Raw genomic sequence first — 20,787 nt, 5'->3', positions numbered from 1 at the left:
CTGTATAAGGTAATAAAAATAGTATCCCAGGACCTGCAGAAGGAAAAAAAACAGTTCCCCAAAACTCATAGAAGGTAAACGAAAACAAAAAAAACAGCACACCAGAACATGTAGACCTTAAAAAGAGATGCCCCAGGACCTGTAGAAGGTAAAAAACAGTACCCCACAACCTGTTAAATGTAATAAAAAACAGTACTCTAGGACTTGCAGAAGGAAATAAAAAAACAGCATCATTCGACCTGTAAAAGGTAAAAAAAAAAAAAAAAGACAGCACCCAATGACCTGTGAAAAGTAATAAACAACAATACCAAAAGATCTGTGAAGGATAATAAAAAACTCCAGGACCTGTGGAAGTTAAATAGCGGTACCCTAGGACTTATGAAGGGTAATAAAACACAGTATCCCAAGACCAGTAGAAGGTAAAAAAAGTAGAAGGTAAAAAAACAGTACCCCCTGGGACATGCAGAAGGTAGAAAACAGTACGACAGTACCTGTCAACGTTAATAAAAAAAAAACAGTACCCTAGGACCTGTGAAATATAAAAAAAAAAGAAACACAGTGCCCCGGGACCAGCATAGCCATACAAATTATAATCTAAGCACAATCTACTTTAGACCTACTACCAACCAGGGCCAGTGCCAGCATCAGGGAGCCAAGGGAGCCGACCTGAGGGCTCCAGGAGAGGGGGAGCCAAAGTCAGGGCTCCCAAGAAGTTCTAATGCTGGCGCCAGCCCTCCTCTTATCCTTACCCCGTTCAGTAAGCTAGCACAGGCAGGTGGCACAGTACAGGCTTGGGTACTGTAATTTCAGCCATTGCTTCCAAGCTCCACTGACTCCCCACGGCTGCAGCTCCTCTGATGCGTTCCAGCCCCGCCTACTCCCCTCCCTCTCCTCCTCCTCTCTCCCTCTGATGCAGCACAGGAAGAGAAAGACGGTCTTCCTCAGAGAGGATCTCTATTGCAGCAAAAAGGAAATCCCCTCCTCCCCCCTGGGTGGTGGCAGAGATACACAAACACCTCCAGTCTAGCAGCACACAATCACCACTGAAATGGAGGCATGCCATGTGAGATGAGGTGAGAGGAGGGGGGATGGGCCGAGTGAGACAAGGGGATGGGGCCAGAGCCCAGTAGAAGACAGTAGGAGTACAAGTCACACAGCGCAGATGAAAGGATGTCGTATCTGGAAGACCAACAGCACTGTGGAAGGGTAAGCAAGAAGATCAATGCTGTTTTTAGCTTTATGTCTGTCTCTTGTGCCATGTCCACAGTCCCTGGCCTCCCGTGTGCCATGTCCACAGTCCCTGACCTCCCGTGTGCCATGTCCACAGTCCCTGACCTCCCGTGTGCCATGTCCACAGTCCCTAACCTCCTGTGTGCTATGCCCACAGTCCCTGACCTCCCATGTACCATGTCCACAGTCACTGACCTCCCGTGTGCCATGTGCACAGTCCCTGACCTCTTGTGTTACATTTGCACAGTCCCTGACCTCCCTTGTCCGCAGTCTCTGACCTCCCTTATCCGCAGTCTCTGACCTCCCATATACCATGTATGCAGTCTCTTTGGACTGTGATGTAAGGGGAAGCTCTATGGACTCTTGTGTAAGGAGGCAGCTGTGGTGATTAGAAACTCCCTTACATCAGAGTTTCCCTTTACACTTGGGTCGGCGGCATCCCCTGTTACATCAGATTCCTCTGAGTTCTCCTTTACATCTGGTTCCACAATGTTCCCTTTCATGTCAGGGTCCACAGAGTCCCCCCTACACTGTAAAGGAGAACCCTGTGTTGGGCTATATTAACCTGACCTTCATGTAAATGGAGAAATATGATTTTTGCCTTTTGTTATACCTTAACCACTTGCTGACCAGCTGCAGTACATATACTGCAGTAGGATGGCTCTATTACGTGAAACAACATTCTGTGCAATAGCCAGCAGGGGGCGGGGGCGCACTGTTGGGCCACAGGGGGAGCCAGTCAGCGGGTCTGGCAGACGAAATGTCTGCCGGTCACCCGGGATTGCTCCCTAGAGAGACAGGACGCGGTCTGCCAATGTAAACAAGGCAGATCGCTGATCTGACAGGGATGAACACAGTGATCTAGTGTTCCTGCTAAGCAAAAACACAGATCTCTGTGTCCCCCCAGTCAGTCCATCCCTCACACAGTTAGCAAGCACCTCCTAGGGACTCATTTAACCCTTTGATTGTCCCAGATGTTAACCAGTTCCCTGCTAATGTTTTTGTTACAGTTACAGTGAATATTTTTAGCACTGATCACTGTATTAGTGTCAATGGTCCCCAAAAAAGTGTCAAAGGTGTCAGTTAGGTGCCCAATTTGTCCGTCGCAATGTCGCAGTCCCGCTAAAAAACACTGATTGCCCCCTCCCCCTGCTATGAGAGGAGGGAGAAGAGCTTTGACATTTTCCGCGAGCACGAAGGCCAGAAAAGAATGTAATGCAATATACACTGCATTACATTCAAGACTGAATGCATAGCGACAGTATCAGTGAAGTATCAGTTTTTTTTTGTAATTTACACACTCTTGCCACACTATTTGCCCAGTAAAACAACTCCTTTCTTGATTCTCCTTTATCATCTCCTGTGTCATATGCCTGCTCAATGCACAGAGAATCAGCAGTGTGTTAATACAGATTAATGAGACGGTTGCAGTCAGAGAGGCAACCACAGGAAGCTATAAAGCTGAATCAGAAAACAGAGGTGTCACCATATTGGCTGTGCAGTTTGACAGGCATGTCAAAAGACTGACTGAGCAGAATTAAAAAAAATTCTAGCAAATAAAAAAATGTATGCATCGTAACAATTAATGTATTGTAATTGAAAAATTAGCTGCTTTTCTGTACTTCGGCTTTATACACATTGGATGATTTTCCTGTAACTGCTAAGATTATATTTCAGCAAAGCAATAGCTTTTGTATACTCATTCTGCTACATCAGCAGAGAAAAATTGATAATTTGATAAAACTATCCAAGCTCTTCCCTGTCTGTTACATATGTGGTTGGAGTATTGCCTACTGGGCAACTTCCCTATGTATTTACCCCTTTGTTGGTACCCTCAATGGATTGTAAAGATCGCAAGTGCCTGTTTAGAGAAATGTTTTTATTGTACAAAATGGTACATTTTTGCATCCACATCTTGCAGATTTATGACCATCATTTTTCAAATACTGTACATGTACTGTAAGTACATTCATATGCAAGGTTACTTCTTACACTGAACATGTCATTGAACTCCTGTCTGAACTATAGTTTCTTCGTGCGATTCATCTTATGTTAATTTGTAATGTTAATTGAGATATTTCTGACATTTATTCCCCTATTGCCTTAGCCTTGAATTTTAATTGGCAAGCCTTTCAGCTCTCTTTACAGTGATTGTATTTGAAACTTTGACTGCTACCCTCATCATCAGTCTTAATGTAGCTTATTCCACAACAGCAACTATCCTTTAATATTGATCAAGTCAGAGCGGAGGCTGAGAGTTGCGCAGTCCTATACCCCCTACCCTGATATACACACAGACATTTCTTCCTTCCCTCTTCCACATGCAACCCCCTGAGGGGATGGCAGAACAGTTGCCTCTGATTAGAGTGCATTTGCTCTACAATATTGAAGCAGTCTGTTTTTTAGAGCCTGTCACATACAGAAGGTATAGTCGAGACTTGGGCCATGTCCAACCTTCGGTGCATCTCTCTTCTTTTTTTCTCACTGCTCCTTGCTGTGCAAAGAGATGGATTCCTGCTGCTTCCTTGCTGACTTTTACAGCCGCCCTGCCTGTAGGAACAAATGGTACATTTCAGAAAATAAACTTATCTCATTTGTATGACACCACAAACCCTCCGGTTATAATTTTGCACCATTAGTTGTAACAAGGCTTTAAGCTATGCTAATTCAATATAGGAAGCAGAGATAAATTTGTGCAGGACAAATTCTCTGCACTAGGGTTTACATCTGAATTTATTTTATTTTTCGAGGGTCAAATTGACAGTGAATTTTATGGGTTTGTTGTTCTATTAAATATTTTGTTATTTAGTTATATGACTAGATAGTTGTATGAACACGGACTCATCCATTCATTGTGCAATTCAGGTGTAATATTCATGATATGTTGATATGATGATATGATATGATGATAAAGATATGATGTATAAAATATTCTTTTATTTTTGAACAACAAGAACAAAAATTATTAAAATGTACAGGAACACGAAAATGCAATACAATACATAGTGTGTTATAAACGATGCAGTGAGGTGGTATTTCCCAACGTTTCGCCCCTTTATCGGGCTTCCTCGGGAGATGCTGTCCATTTGTACACTATAATGCTTTCTAATAAACAATGATAAAATGTTTCAAATTAGTTCAAGGAAATATACTTAATTATACATTCATCATTTATAATTATGCTAATGCATCTCCCCTATCAGGCCATCATTGCTTACCGATATTTCCTGAGACAAAACCAGAACTGCCGGGATGATGAAATAATCAGCCGCGCCAAAAGACCAACAAACGCTACAGGTGGCCACAGATGGTAAATAATGGCCAGCTAAAAAATATATATATAGAGGAGACAAGAGAGAAGACATAATTATAAATGATGAATGTTTGTTTAAGTATATTTCCTTGAACTAATTTGAAACATTTTATCATTGTTTATTAGAAAGCATTATAGTGTACAAAGGGACAGCATCCCCCGAGGAAGCCCGATAAAGGAACGAAACGTTGGGAAATACCATCTCGCTGCATCGTTTATAACAGACTATGTATTGTATTGCATTTTCGTGATCCTGTACATTTTAATAATTTTTGTTCTTGTTGTTCAAAAATAAAAGAATATTTTATACAACATATCTGACTTAGAATATTGAACCTTTTTACTGTCAGTAAATTTTGTAACTAAGTAATTTTTCGCCTTCATTGATTTGCGCTTATGAGGTGGCACCGATGGGCACTGATAGGCTGAACTGGTGGGCACTGATGAGGCGTCACTTACTGGCACTGATTCGGTGGCATTGATGAGAAGGCACTAATATGCTGCACTTATGGGCACTGACAGGTGGCACTGATATGTGGCACTGATGAGCACTGTTAGGCGGCACTGGTGGGCACTGTTAGGCGGCACAGATGGGCACTAATAGGTGACATTAGTGGACACTAATAGGCGGCACTGGTGGGCACTGTTAGGTGGCACAGATAGGCTGTACTGATGGGCATTGATGGGTGGCACTGATGGGCGACACTGATGGGCATTGATTGACTGCAGTAATGGGCATTGATGGGCAGCACTGATAGGCGGCATTGATTGCCAGCATTGACTGACATTGCTAATGGGCACTGATTGTGGCACTTGTGGGCAGTGGTGGGCACTGATTGTCGCCACTGGTGGGCACTGATCGTTGGCATTGGTGGGCACTGTTTTTTTACATTTTTTACTATTGTAATCGGGGCACTGATGATCAGTGCCCTGATTACAGTCCTGAATTTTCCCCTGTGAGGAGATGCCGCTGATCGGCTCTCCTCGCCACACACTCTGTCAGTGTGAGGCAAGGAGCGCTAATTACTGGCACTTCCTTGTTTACATGTGACCGGTTGTGATTGGACACAGTCGATCACATGTTTAAAGAGCCGAGGCTCTTTCCACAGGTCGGGGTCGCACCGTGTCCTAGCAATGCGGCGCGGGCACGATTACCGCACTGCGCACCCCCGTGGGCATGCAGGAGAGGCCGTCATATGACGGTGGCCCAGAACAAGAGCTGCACCGCTCCGTCGTCATATGACGGTGGGCGGGCAGCAAGCAGTTAAAGTTAATGTTATATTTTTATATTTAGGTGCTGAGATGAGATAGATGGAACAAAGCAGGTTGATCATTTCACCAATTTGACCTAATCTAACCTCTGACAGTGTCATATTTCATGAACTTTGAGTGTATGGGAAGATTTGTTGACATCATACAAAGTTAAGGCAAGTTTCAGGTGATGAAGAGACTCACAGTAATCGCAATAAGCATAATTTATCTGTATTGCTTATTGGCACTAATTAAACCAAGGACTTGGTGTAAAGAAATAAGAAATTGGTTATATGTAATGTACATACAGACAGTGGCCTTTGTAACTGCTGCAAGAAATATTTTTTAATTTGGACTGCAGTTTTATTTTATCCCTCTATCACACAGAACTCAGTTGTATGCAAAATAGCAAAACTTGCAGAAACAACATCTATCTTGTCAAATATGACACTAAACATGGCCATTTTTGGATTAATTGTCATATTTATAAGCAGTTATTTCATAAATCTGGACATCTCCTGGATATTAAAATCAGCACTGAAGCTTAGTGTCCCTTTGGCATGAAGATAGAGCTTGTGAACAATTTGCATGATAATGCGCATATTTATAACTTAATAATGTGCATAATTGTAGACATTTTGTAAACCTGATTTTGATGAATCAGTTCAGTGTTTCTATTTTTTTTTTCTTTTCCAGATTCTGGATCCAAAGTTGAACATTATAACAGTTTTATATGAGTCTAAGGCCGCATACAAACGCGGGGACTGTTCGCTCAACTTTGTTTGTCAAACAGTTTCAGCGGACAGTCCGCTCAAACTTAGCATGGACGGACTTGCCCACACACGATGAACGAACAGTCCGCTGAAACCGTGCGCGATGACGTGAACGGCACGTACGACGGGACTAGAAAACGACGTCCTATACACTGCAATGCAACCTTCGGCGTGTAAATCCTTTCTGAGCATGCGCGGAACTTAGTTTGACGAACAAGCCTACACACGAGGGGACTGTTCGCTGAAACAAAGTTTCAGCGGACAGTTTTTCGGAAATTCCGAAAAACTTTGTTCAGCAGACTGTTCGCTGAAACTGTCCACTGAAAGCCCACACACGAGCGGACTGTCCGCTGAAACACTGTTCAGCGGACAAAGTTGAGCGAACAGTCCCCGCGTGTGTGCCTTAGGTTTAAGGATTAAAAACTCCCAGGTCATACAATATAACACGCTCCATGTCTTCCCCTTGCTAAACTCCATCATTGCTCCCCGTTGTACTCATGTGACCTGAGTAGAGAGAGATCCCTCTTGACTTCTCTGGTAAGTGGACGCTATGCAGGGGGGGAGGGGGGTTATACCATACTGTTTTTTCAGTTAATGCTTGGCAAAATTGCCTGTCACACAAATATACAATATGGCTATTGTTAAATATCTGTGATTCAACAGACACCAACTAGGTTTTCTGGAGTGATGAGAAATTGTTAACAAACCATTACCTCAATTCTCCTGGCACTGAACAACTAAAGGTACCCATAGACATTGGGTATCTTAGGGAGAGAAGAACATAAGGTGCTGGATACAGATCCCCAATATATAATGATAGAAGCCCCTTTTTAAAGCCAGATGTCTTGTGAGAAATCTATATGCATTTAACCAAAAACTGGTGTTCAAAGTGGTAGTTTATGGAATCCACAAATGGCCACAGGAAAAAACAGGCAGCCAACGTATTTTGATAGCTTGGCACTCCCCCTTTGTTAGGGTTCTAAAATAAATTAAGTGTCAAGTGACATCTAGTTAATTTCAGAGCCCTTGCAAAGATGCTGAGCCCCTGAAATGCATTAGATGCCTGTTTTTTTCTGTTTTTGTTTGCAGAATCAATAAAATATCACTTTGAACTCTAGAACTTTCTCCATGGTACTCCCTTATGTTAAAATTCATAGACATTAGATCACAGCCTTGCCTTAAAATAGAACTAAAGGCAAATTTTTCTTAAATTTTTGACACAGTAAGGGAGGGTTATACCCCTATCATTTTTTTTGCCATCTGTGCCATTGGGGAGATTTCCCTTCTGTCAGGACACAAGTCTGAACCTGCAACCTTTGCTATGTCTGGCAGTAGATCTTCTTACTGAGCCACCTGAGATGCTAGACAACTCCCTGCTCGATTACTTAGACAACTTTGACTCTTGTCTTGTTTCTCTTGAACCTTGAATCCTTGGCTCCTCCAGTGAACTTCCTCTTTAAACCATGCCTTTGCACTTCCTGTTTGCCATTTTACTGTGCTCACCAGTCAATATTTCACTCTTGTTGCTCCTGCTGCTGTCTGTATCTTTGCTTCCGCTCGTTACTAACCTTTAGCTTGTTTCTCGACTACGCTTCTGCCTGATCCCAGCCTGCAACCACTTTTTACTAACCTTATGTTTGTTTATTGACTATACTTCTACTTGAACCCTACCTGCTATATCTGCAACCGGACCCCACCTTGCTCACTTGTTGGAAAGGGGGTAGGGTGCTAGGGTGATCATCACATCCTCCCTGTTTTCCTCCTTGTAGGGCACCAAGCAAGGATCCCATGACAAACATAAACTGACTCTCGTAAATGCTCTTGATGTTCTACACATCACCATGATTATTTGTCCATTTAGGAGGGACACACAGAGCCTTTGCCCTCTCCACCTGTCCAGCGTATCACTACTACCTCATGCTATGGGGTTCTGCCATGCACCTAGTGTGGACTCCATGCATGTGCTTCACTTAACTCTTTCTCTTGCATACCTGTGTACAGGATCAGGGCCCCCGGTAGTGCAGATCTGCTCCCACTGCTATGGGAGACAGATCACAGCTGAAGGAGTGCCGACAACATCTCCCTTGCTGCAAGAGTCTATATCACCTGCCACATGTAAATGCTTAATGACAGTCTGCTAGAGAAACCTTTGTTACCCTTGTTAATCACTTGTATCTAAACACTGTATTAACTCCTCATACCTCTGTCTTCATATCCCAGTGTGTTCAGTTAACCGAGTTGTAGACTATATGTACTGGTTACTTACATTGCACCCCTTTGGTAACTTCAGACCAGGCAAAGGCAAAATTTCAAAAGCTTTATTTAGAGAATAAATTAACATAATGACAGTCACAGGTAACAGTTCGAAATAAAGTGCAGACATCCCTAGTCCCTTAATCTGGCAATACATTACAATTTTTTATTCAATTTGCTTTGGATTTACCTTCAACTATGTAGTGCAAGGGCCTGCCTGTTTGCATACAAATTGAAAATGTTTAGGTTTGACCTCATATTACATGGTTTTGGTAAATCTAAATTAAAATTGTAAAAGAAGACTGTATAATGTATAGCTAGCCTAACTCACGCTTATGGCTGTCCCCTACATGCATAGGAAAGAGTCAATTTTTGGCAAAGTCAATACTTGACATCTTCAGGTGGGACTGCAAGTTTCTACAATCTTCCTACATCTTGCTGACTGTCTGTCTGACTGTCTGTGTCTTTCCTCCCATATAGACTTTGTGTGTGATTTCTCTCCTGCCCTGTCTGGGTCTGGGCCTTTTATAGCACACAGGACCAGAGGGTCAGACCCAAGAAAAACTCACCAAGACAGGAAACCCAGGAGTGCAGTTAACCCCTAACTTCCCACTGGGACAGCAGTAACCCCTACCTGGCTACACATTGGTTAGTGTTTAGACCCCTCACCTTACCACCTTACCACCTCTACCAGGGTGGCCTGCTTTTATATTTATGTGAGACTCTCTACTGCTAAAGCTACTAGTCTCTAAGCCTGACCCGTGACAGTTTCATTTCTTTCAAAACAGGAAGTGAGAGGAAATTCCTCCAAAGTGAGGGAAATTTCTGGTTGTCACCAGGGTCAGCAGAACTAATGTCCCCATTGGAAGATTTCTCCCTCTATTACTGTTCTGGAAGAAATCCAAAATTTTTATTTTACAAAGAAACCATCAAAAAACAGGCGTTCAAATCTCTCTCCACTCTGTCCAACACTAAAAAAAGCTTTGCTTTTAGTTATACTTTAATGTTATTGTAGGTTGGAGCAGACAAAAATTCACTTTATATGCAGCACACTTAAATATTCCTCAACAGCTTTTATTGGAGGATAAAATGATTAGGTTAGAAAACCCTGCTGAAAGCTATATATACTTAAAGCGGAGTTCCACCCAAAAGTGACCTATCCCCACTTCCGGGAGTCCATGCCATGGCCCATGACGTCACTGTGGGGCTCCCTCCTCCTCCCCCTGTCGCGGGGCCAGTAGGAGAGAGGAGCGGGATCTCGTGCATGCGCAGTAGGGTTCCTGGGGTGAAGCTATAAGGCTACACTGCTGGGTTCTCTTACCCACAATGGCAGCGGCAGCACCCGACAGCTGATGGAAACATGTGTGAAAGGGGCCTTATTTGGAGCATTGCTTATTTTCCCTTTATAATGTATTATTTTTAAAGTGTTTGCTATTTTCCCTTATTTACACCACGTGTGGATTTTACATTCTTTCACATCATTTTATGGCCAACTCTTTCTGAATCTGAAAAGACTGCTTGAAAAATGTATTTAAAACCCTCATTCATCTTGTTAGTATTGGTGCTGCGCCTATCACCAGGCACAGCACTCAGAAAATTTGTGATATATTTACTTAAAGAGGGATTCCACCAAAAAAAAAATATTAAAAGCCAGCAGCTATAAATACTACTACAGCTGCTGACTTTTAATAAATGGACACTCACCTGTCCCGGGTTCCAGCGATGCCGGCAGCCGAGGCCGATCGATCGCTCGGCCCTCGGCTGCTGCCGCCACTATTCTAGGTGAGGGAATCAGGAAGTGAAGCGAATCGGCTTCACTTCCCGGTTCCCTACTGCGCATGCGCGAGTTGCGCCGCACAATAGGAAATCTCCGCGCTGTCACTGGGACCCGTGTGTGTCCCAGCAGACAGCGCGGCAGGGCAGGAAATTGCGTAGACTCCCACGGGAGTCTATGCCTGGAAGTGGGTGTAAATACCTGTCTTTGACAGGTATCTCCACCCCCCTCCCCCCTGAAAGGTGTCAATTGTGACACCGGAGGGGGGGAGGGATCCGATCAGCGGAGGTTCCACTTTAGGGTGGAATCCCGCTTTAATGATTGTATTGGGGATACAATTTTAGGAAAAACAGGGAACGGGACAGCTCTGAAAGAACTATTCCAGTGTTTGCTTATATTAGTAAATAGTAGAGACAATTAAAAAGACAAAACAGTGATTAAGAAATATTGGCTTAATGTATGTGATGATTTTCTCTGCAAACTTCAGCGTTTAACTTCAAGAAAAACCTTTTTCTTAGTGTAGCGGTACCCCTGCAAGAGCAGCTCAGATATTGCTTTGCCCGGGCCTCCCACTGGTTAATCCACAGCCAGTTACAAGGTATTTCACACATCTAGATGCAGAGTGGATAAAAATTATAAATTTTTTAAATGAAAAAACGTATTTTTCTTATTTAACCAGTTGAGGTCCGGGTCATAGCCGAATGACGGCTACAGTGCGGACCTCAATTTCTGGGAGGCCGTCATAGGATGTCCTCCCCTGTGCGGGTGCGTGGGGAGCGTGCTGTGATCGCCGAGTCACGGAGACTCGGCTGATCACCGATCCTAGTAAGAGGCCGATCCCGGCCCCTTACCATGTGATCAGCTGTCAGCCAATGACAGCTGATCACATGATGTAAATAAAAGCTCGGTGATCACCGGCTTATATTAAAGGGATATCGGACCTGAAGAGGAAGGAGGTAATGATGCCTCCTCTGTGCCATTCAGTACCCCCTGCCAGTGCCACCTGTCATTGTCACCTGCCAGTGCCCACAGTGCCCACCAGTGCCACCTATCAATGCCCATGAGTGCAACCTATCAATGCCCGCAAGTGCCACCTATCAATGCCCACCAGTGGTGCCAATCAGTGCCACCTAGCAGTGCTGCCTGTCAGTGTAAGCAATCAGTGCTCATCACTGCCACCTATCGGTGCCCATCACTGCCGCCTCATCAGCGTACATCAGTGAAGGAGAAAAATTACCTGTTTACACAATTTTATAACAAAATATAATAAAAAAATAAATTTAAATTGTTTTTTTTTTAATTTTTTTTAACAAAAAATAAAAACCTCAGAGGTTATCAAATATGACCAAAAGAAAGCTCTATTTGTGGGGGAAAAAAAATTATAAAAATTGCATTTGGGTACAAGTGTTGTATGACCACGCAATTGTCATTCAAAGTGCGACAGCGCTGAAATCTGAAAATTGGTCTGGACAGGAGGGGGGTTTAAGTGCCCAGTAAGCAAGTGATTAAATCTGCAAGCAAGGATGAGTCCTTACATTTAAAGCAGAACTTCAGTCAATTTTTAAACTTTCCATCTATTAAATCTTCTGCCCTTGTTTTACCTTTGGATAATAAAACTTTTTTTTCTGCCAGTAAATACCTTATACAACCCACTTCCTGTTTCTTGTCTAGTAAAAAAACCTAGGCTTATGACATTATGCTCAGCTCTCTCTCTCTGTCACTCTTGTGAGAGCTTACCAGGAAGAGAGGGAGAATGAGTTATAAGAGGGCCAATGAGAGATGCAGAGCTGCAGAGGTGTGTCTGTGTAAATCCAGGAAGTAAACAGGCAACACCTTCAGCTGCCCACAGTTAAAATGGTTGCAGCCAGACTCCGTGGGGGGAGATTTCTGCAGCATACTCAGCAAGTACAGAATTACGGTATATATAAAATAATATGCAAAGTGGTTGGAGGGAAGCTACAGAATGACAAAGATGTTTTTTTATAACAAATTATGTGAGCAGCCTGCAATTCCTCTTTAAAGAACACCTGTCATTTCAGATCCATCATGGCAGCACCTGTTAACGGGCATCCATTCCCCTGCTACCGCCACATCCCTCACCTTGTTGTGTCACTGCCGCATCACCAGCCGTCCCATTAAAGTGAATGGGACTGTCAGTGAGTCAACAGTAGGTCAGAGGAGGAGCCACTGCAGGACAGAGATGACAATTGCTCTTTAAAAAATTATGATTTAAATTGAGTTGATTTAGTTTAAATCCACCCTGTCCAGGGGCACACACTCTTCCACTCGTTATCTTCAATGACGACCAGTCTAGAGGATTTGTTTTTGTATTTTATTTGGAGAACTTGGATAGGAGAAGGTATTTAGTAGGATACTCCAAATGAACTATTCACAGATGAGGACAACTCTCTCAATAGGACTGTGTAGCAGACTACCGGTAGTACCATACAGCGCCAATATGGCTGAACAAGTCCCTTGTAGCAGAAGGAACTCAGTGAAACTTTGCCTCTTCAAGACACTAGCCAGCGTCCCCTTTAGCTTGCACGCAGAACTGACTTCTAGCTACCCACAGGGGGATCTAACAGCACAAGTCCCAGGGATCCCCTGTGGGGGTCTGTACTCACAAGGCTCATGAAGCACTCGCAGCAGTACCAGACAGGATCCGCAGACATCTTCCCTCAGTCAGCTCTCACAAGAACCATGGGTTGCAAATTCAATGTTTCAGGCCCTCAGGTCGACCACCTGAGGCCACACGGCAGCCTGTGCCGAGGAGGGGCATCAGGTCCCCTCCCCACCTGGATCTCTCCCCACCTGGACCTCTGTCTCTGCCAAAGACCCCAAGCCCAGGTGCTCATCAGATATAAATACAGTTATCCAGCATGCATTGGGGCACATCCCCCTCCAATTGGCCAGGGCCATACAAACATCCATGCTCCCATCTGCAAGACCTCCACAAACTGTCCAGCACACCCCACAGCCACTTGGACCAGCGCAAAACTTCCAAGACATCATGAGCAGCAACAGAACATTGAGCAGACTCTATCAATCAACCACAGCTCTCCATCAAGCAGACAGCACATAAACTTGCCTAGCCGTCTTCCTGTCAAGCAGAGAAAACAAAAACTACACATACTCACTCCAGCACCTACCAAGGAGAGCGCTACATCAGTTTAGCTGAAGAGCTCATTTTGTGGGCAGAGCGACTTCTTCCTCATTGCCACCAAAAATGACCCACTGACACTTGAAACCCACATTATGACTGTCGTTACATTTATAAAACTAGATACAATCTGTGTAATTATGGCTACCGTCAAAAGGACTAAGCATTAATATAAAAATCAACCCAATCTGCACAATCATGTCTTATTTTTACAAATAATTTCTATACCCCTTTTAGACAGCATGGAGTGTTTATTTTACTTTATTTAATATAATATAATGTTGGACAGGTTATTTCTCTGATTTAGATCCTAGTTTAGCGTACATGCCTGCTCTTTTCACCAATTAAACTGGGAAGGAGTGTTGTATGAATGATGTGTGTATGTCCTTTCCTTCTCTCCCTCCTGAAGTTCTTCTTTACATTTTTTGGCTGGCAGCCCTGGATAACCCCTAAATTCTACCTTAAGATTTATAAAGCGACCTTAATAAATATTTTTCATGGAATTTTAAAAGCCTTAATTCTGACTTCAAAAGAGCTCTGATGTTTGTGTATGTCAAGACCGACTCTCAAAACATATTTTGTACATAACAGACCCATTTCATAGGGCACAAAAATCTTGAAGTTAAAAAAAAAAACTCATAAAAGGCCTGGGGCTTCCATTCCACTCAGGTTATTCCCAAATTTACCAAATTCTTTAAAAAACAAACAAACAGGTCACAGTGGGGTTGATTTACTACAACAAGAGTGTTTAAAATCTGGCGCAGCTGTGCCTGGTAGCCAATCAGCTTCTAACTTCAGCTTGTTCAATTAAGCTTTGACAAAAAACAAAAAAAAATGGAATCTGATTGGTTTCTATGCAGAGCTGCACCAAATGTTGCACTCTCCAGTTTTAGTAAATCGACTCCAGTTCTCGCCAAAAACTGTAGAAACTACTTGAATTACTTTATACCTATGCCAATAAAGAGATGAACTTTTATAAATATCTATCATATATCATCACCTATATTCTTATATATCTGGCTTTTCCACTGGCGCACAGTCATGCTGGAACAGAATGGGGCATCATTCAGAAACCATGAAATCAGACTGAGACAGAAGTAGAGTTAAATCACGTTTGTTTAATAATAAAAGTAAGTAAAAAGAACAAACGTAGTGAAAACATAGCCAAAGTTCAGTAACAAAGTATTGGAACAGCAAGCAGGATCTAGAGCCAGAAGGGATGTCAGCAAAGCCAGTCTTTAAACAGGAACGCAGGTGATAGTTTCTTGTGATGTGACCAAGGCGAAGGCAGAGCTCCTCTGGACTGGACAGTTTAAGTAGGCAGTGCTGACGAGCAGGATCATCAACAGCTGAGTAACTGTGGAGAGAGATGGGAGCTGGCAATTAGCCAACAGCTGAGTGGCCAGCTCAGAGAAGGAAGGGCTGAGCCCAGCCCTGACAGCATCCTCAAACTGTTCCCACAAAGTTGGGAGCATGACATTTTCCAAAATGTCTTGGTATGCTAATGCCTTAAAGCCTCGTACATATGATCGGATTGTCGGTCAACAAAACTGTGGAATTTTGTCAGAAGGGCGTTGGCCCAAATTTGTCTTGCATACACCCGGCCATACAATTGTTGGCCAACAATTACGAATGTAGTGACGTACTACGTTGTTTTTCAGCTCTTTAGCGCCACCCTTTACGCTCCTTCTGCTAATTTCATGTTAGTAGAAGTTTGGTGAGTGTTGATTCACACTTTTCATTTTGCACTTTTCATTTTGCGCTATTCAGTTAGTTTCTGAATGGCCATTCGTCAACCAGCCATGTTGCGGAATCAGAGGAGATAACGTGTTATTTATTATTGGCCTTGGAGTTATTTATTTGACATATATTTTCTATATTTTTGGATGCATAGAATGCACTTTTTGGTTAAGTTCTATTGGCAGATAGCATGTCTAATTTCATTTGTTTTCTTTTGTTTTCTTTTTTTAATGCACAATAAATAAATTGTGTAGAATAATACCTGGCTATTACTATTTTAATTCAAATGACAGTTTGAGAGTAGGCAGTTACATTTAAAAAAATACAATGTAAAATTGACAAGGGACACCAACACAGTTGCATCTTTAATCTTACCACATGGTGTTGTGGTAACTTGCTCCAAAAAAAAAAAAAAAAAAAAAAAAAAGCATAATATTATTATTCTTGATATCACTAGAAAAAAAAAGCCTTGGAAAATTTGTTTGCAATAACTCCATCAGTATCACCAGCAAAGCAGCTTCATTATTATCCCATTAAAGAAGAAGAGAATGTGCGCTGCATTTCGAGATTTCATAATTTGCCACGCCACGATTGTTAATTCTCCAATACGAACGCTAGTTTACAAGACCGAACGCCTCTGGCTCGTCCTTGCATGCATGTTTGTACTTTAGACTTTTGTCTGACGGACTTTTGTACACATGCTCGAAAAATCCAACAAAAGACATTTCTTGGCAGAAAGTTTGAAAACCTGCTAGCCAACATTTGTTGGCGGAAAGTCCCACAACAATTGTCCGATGGAGCATACACACTCTCATATTTTCTGCCAACAGCCTGACATTGAGCATTTCCCCTCGGAAAATCTGATTGTGTGTACGAGGCATAAGGGTTCCCTTCACTGGAACTAAGGGGCCATGTCTAACTGAAAAACAACCCTACGCCATAATCCCCCCTCCACCAAATGATTTGGACCAGAGCACAAAGCAAGGTCCATAAAAACATGGATGAGCGTGTTTGGAGTGGAGCCCTGACCTCAACAGCTTTGGGATGAACTAGAGTGGAGCCAGGCCTTCTTGTCCACATCAGTGCCTGACCTCACAAATGCGCTTCTGGAAGAATGGTCAAACATTCCCATAAACACACTCCTAAACCTTGGGGATGACCTTCCCAGAAGAGTTGAAGCTGTTAGAGCTGCAAAGGGTGGATCAACTCAATACTGAACCCTATGGATTAAGACCCCATACACACTATTAGATGTACTATATGGTGCATCTAATACATATGGTTTTATTTGAAATATACCATCCACTACCCTCAGAAAGTCATCCAGTTTTTTACCTTAATACATTTTTATGCATTAAGGTAGAAACTTTCCAATATACTCTATCCCCTTTCACAATGCAGGGCTGTCACGTCTGCTTTTCTCACTTCCTGGACTCACAAGAGGCTCTGAGAGCAGCAGGAGTCATAGGATCCAAATGGCGCCGCCATTTTAGGTCACATATTGACCTGAGCACCACAGTGGTGGACTGCTCTCTAACCACATTGGAACCAGGGGTGCTTTCTTCATGGTTCTTGTCTGATCCAAATCCCTTTGCATCACTGGTGTTTTCACCATATATATTGGCCCCTTTTTGGATGGCACTATGTACCACCTCCTAACTCTTTTTGTCTTATCACCTTCATTCATGTCTAAATGATAGTGGGTATTGGCGATTCCCCTTTGATTTTATCGATTATTGACATGCACTGTCTGGTTTGGTTTGTGGTTTTGCAAAACGTGATGCACTAGTGACATTCTTTTTTGATCAATATCTGAGCTTTTAGACTTATCTATATTGAAAAGTGAATCCTGAAGAAGCCCCTTATTTGGGTGAAATGTGTTGATCCATATACATCAAATCCATATACTTCAAACCATGCATTGACTGCACAACATGGTCATATGATATGTTGATAATGTTGATCTCATGTGTTTCTATGATATCATATTTTTAACAATTTTTTTGTATAAATAAAACTTGTGGTTTTTATATGTATTGTGCTATGGGTAACTTCCTTTTGGCACCTTAAAATTCCCCCTTTCCCATAATCTTCTTATTTACTCTAACTATACAAAGCATAGTGGCAGTTTTTGCTACAGCCCCCCCCCCCCCCCCCCAATTACGTAATAAAGCACTCTATTCTGCCTCCCAGACTACAGAACACAACATGAATGTGCTTTCTTAAAAAGTGCTGGATATGCCTGAATGCAATAACTCTAATCATAAATGTAAAGTGCTTCAAATACATATGTGCCAATAGATAGATAATATTCTTTTTAGCTCCTCAAATATTATTTAGAGTTCATAAAAGGTTCCGTTCAGTTTAGCACTTTATTGAGCTTAGATATACTTCTCTGGATGAAATTAAACTTGCAACAAATTTTGTAAAGGTGGTCACAAAAATCTATTCCCATAGGCAACCACATTCTGGTTATCTGTTCAAGCCATTGCTCCAGAAACAGCCTAAATATATATCAATCTTTAAAGGCATCTAAAGAGACATCACTTGTAAATTATTTGTGTACGTTAGTTGAGTTAACACATTTCCAATACATACATTCACTTTATTATAACGCCAAATATATGCATCATGTGAGAATGATTGATCATGATGATTGCATAAATTTTGGTTCCTCCTCAGCATATCTTTCATATATATTTTTTGCTATGCCCTGTAAAGCTATTAGAATCATGTATACAACATTATTAGATAAATTTCACAGCACCTGCACCTCATAGCCTTTATAACATAGGACTCTATATCACCCATGCTCACAAAAACTGTTAAACCAATAAATTATGTATTGCACACATATAAATTGATGCACTGTAGTAAATACTTTCCAGCTACATTTAGTAAGATTTGACAATTATGAAGCTGATAATTATGTACATATCATATTTAGATCCGAGCTTGTTCTTGGTGAGCCATGGTCAGTGTTTTTGGCCATTTGGTTGCCAGTCTGTCTGTATTTGTTTTTGTATGTGTATTTCTTACATACTTGCTTATCTGTTTTAAAACAAACAAAAAATCTGCCAATAAAAAACGCATGTCCCGTACACACAACATCGGACAAAAAATACCACTTTCAAAGCGATTGTACAATAATCAAATCGTTAGTACAGAGCTTTGGGGGGCTGCTCATGACAGTTCATCTGATATTATCAAGCACAAACTTTTTTCTCGTATGATACCAGATCGTACCATTTTCGTTTAAGTAGCACAGTTATCGTCCAAAAGTGTAATTAAAATACAGTACAACACATGACATCACATATGCGACTAGTATGCAAAAAAACAAAAAACGGACGATCTGTCATCTAATTTTAGTGTGTACGGCCCATTAAAGTGGTTCTAAAGCGAAAACATTTTGCCACTGGCTGGGCTCCACCTTCCCCCCAAACACTTACTTGACTCCTGTATTGATCCAGTGCTGTGCCCATCTACAGTTCTCACTGTCTTTCTCTTCTCACAGGAGGATTGAGGAGGATTGAGCTGCAGTAGGAGCCACGGGCTCCTGCCGCTGTCAGCCAAATTCGGTGAACGGGGGGGGGGGGGGCAGGGCAGAACTGTGTGTGTCTATGGATACACATAGCCCAGCTTGGGTAGGGGGCAGACGCAGAGGAGAGGGAGCCAAGATCACTGGCAGGGGACCCCAGAAGAGGAGGTTCGGGGCAGCTAAGAGCAGGTGAGTATAACATGTTTCTTATTTCAATTAAAACATTGCCTTTAGAAACACTAAAGAATACAGGCATACCCCACTTTTAAGTACACAATGAGGTTTATTTACTAAAGCTGAAAAGTGCAAAATCAGGCTCACTCCTGCATAGAAACCAATGAGCTTCTAACCTCAGCTTGTTCAATTAAGCTTTGGTAATAAAACCTGGAAGCTCATTGATTTCTATGCAGAAGTGAGCCTGATTTTGCACTTTCCAGCTTTAGTAAATAAACCCCATTGTGTACTTAAAAGTAGGGTATGCCTGTAATTCCAAGTATTGATATATTTATTATAACTTTGCATATAGTAACATACCTGTGAAATATGTAGAAATAGCTATAGTAGACAACGCTACTACAATTATCCCCACTAGCTTCCAGGTCACATGCAAGCTGCTGCCCTGCTACATTGCTTTGCATTTTTAAAAGGACCTCCTTTGCCTCCTTTCATGTTGTGATTTGTGCTTGCCATTTCTTTCCACAAATTCTGGGATTCCCTGCATGCTGTACATCTTCTCCTCTGCTGTTTAGTTACAAATTCTAAGGACTACATATCCCATGGTACCCTGCTACCGCAAGCAGTATTTCCTGTACTGACTCAGCCGCTTAAAACTCCTCCTCTTAGTACCTTTGTAGTTCAGAAGGCAGGCTCTGTGAAATGTGTGACGCATCAGTTTCTACTCACGGGGCATAGCGAATATCTGTCACAGATTTCAAGCAGTGGCAGCTGGTGCTAAATATTTCAGGGGTGGGGGGTGGAAAACTAGTGCCATCCACCATCTCCCCCAGCAGGTGATGAGCCGTGGATGCCGCAAGCACACCTGGGCATTAGATTGACAAGAAGGCGGCGGCGGAGACTAACCTTATGAATGAGAAGCCAGGCCATTCTCCTCTCCATTCTGCTCCAGGCTGAGCCCACCCTTTTTTGAAGCCAAATAGAGCCTGCATCATGTGCTTAAAAAAACCCCATTGGAATCCATGCGTCTGGCGACCTGCATGTAGATTAGGGATGGGCCGCCAATGATTTCAAGGCAATAAATGTGTAAGGATCTTCACAAAGTATGTTTACAAAGTTCATTCAAAAAGTCCGGCGGACTTAGAAAGAAGTTTTGACTCAAAATTGCCCGTCTGTGTGCTAGTCCGCCGGACTTTTGAAATGAACGGACTTGCCTACACATGGAGAAAAGTCCGTTCATTTTGAAAGTGACTCCAGGTAGACGGAACTAGCGAAGGAAGTCAATGTCGCCGCCCTCCATCGGCGAGATTGAAACCTCGCTAGCCCCGTCACCTGGTATGGACTTAAAGGGGAAGCCCTACACTGAAAAAATGGTGTGGGGGTCCCCCCAAAGTCCATAGCAGACCCTTATCCAAGCAGGCAGCCCGGCCAGTCAGGAAAGGGGGTGGGGACGAGCGAGCGCTCCCCTCCTGAGCCATACCAGGGCGCGTGCCCTCAACATGGGGGTGCTTTGGGGAAGGGGGGCCCTGCGGCCCCCCCACACAAAAGCACCTTGTTCCCATGTTGATGAGGACAAGG

Source organism: Lithobates pipiens, unplaced genomic scaffold (assembly GCF_037356315.1).
Source record: "Lithobates pipiens isolate NorthernLeopardFrog02 unplaced genomic scaffold, aLitPip1_a1.2 Scaffold_25, whole genome shotgun sequence".
In the NCBI taxonomy this organism is placed as follows: domain Eukaryota; kingdom Metazoa; phylum Chordata; class Amphibia; order Anura; family Ranidae; genus Lithobates; species Lithobates pipiens.
The sequence above is the reverse complement of the archived record's forward strand: the minus strand, read 5'-3'. Positions refer to the sequence as shown.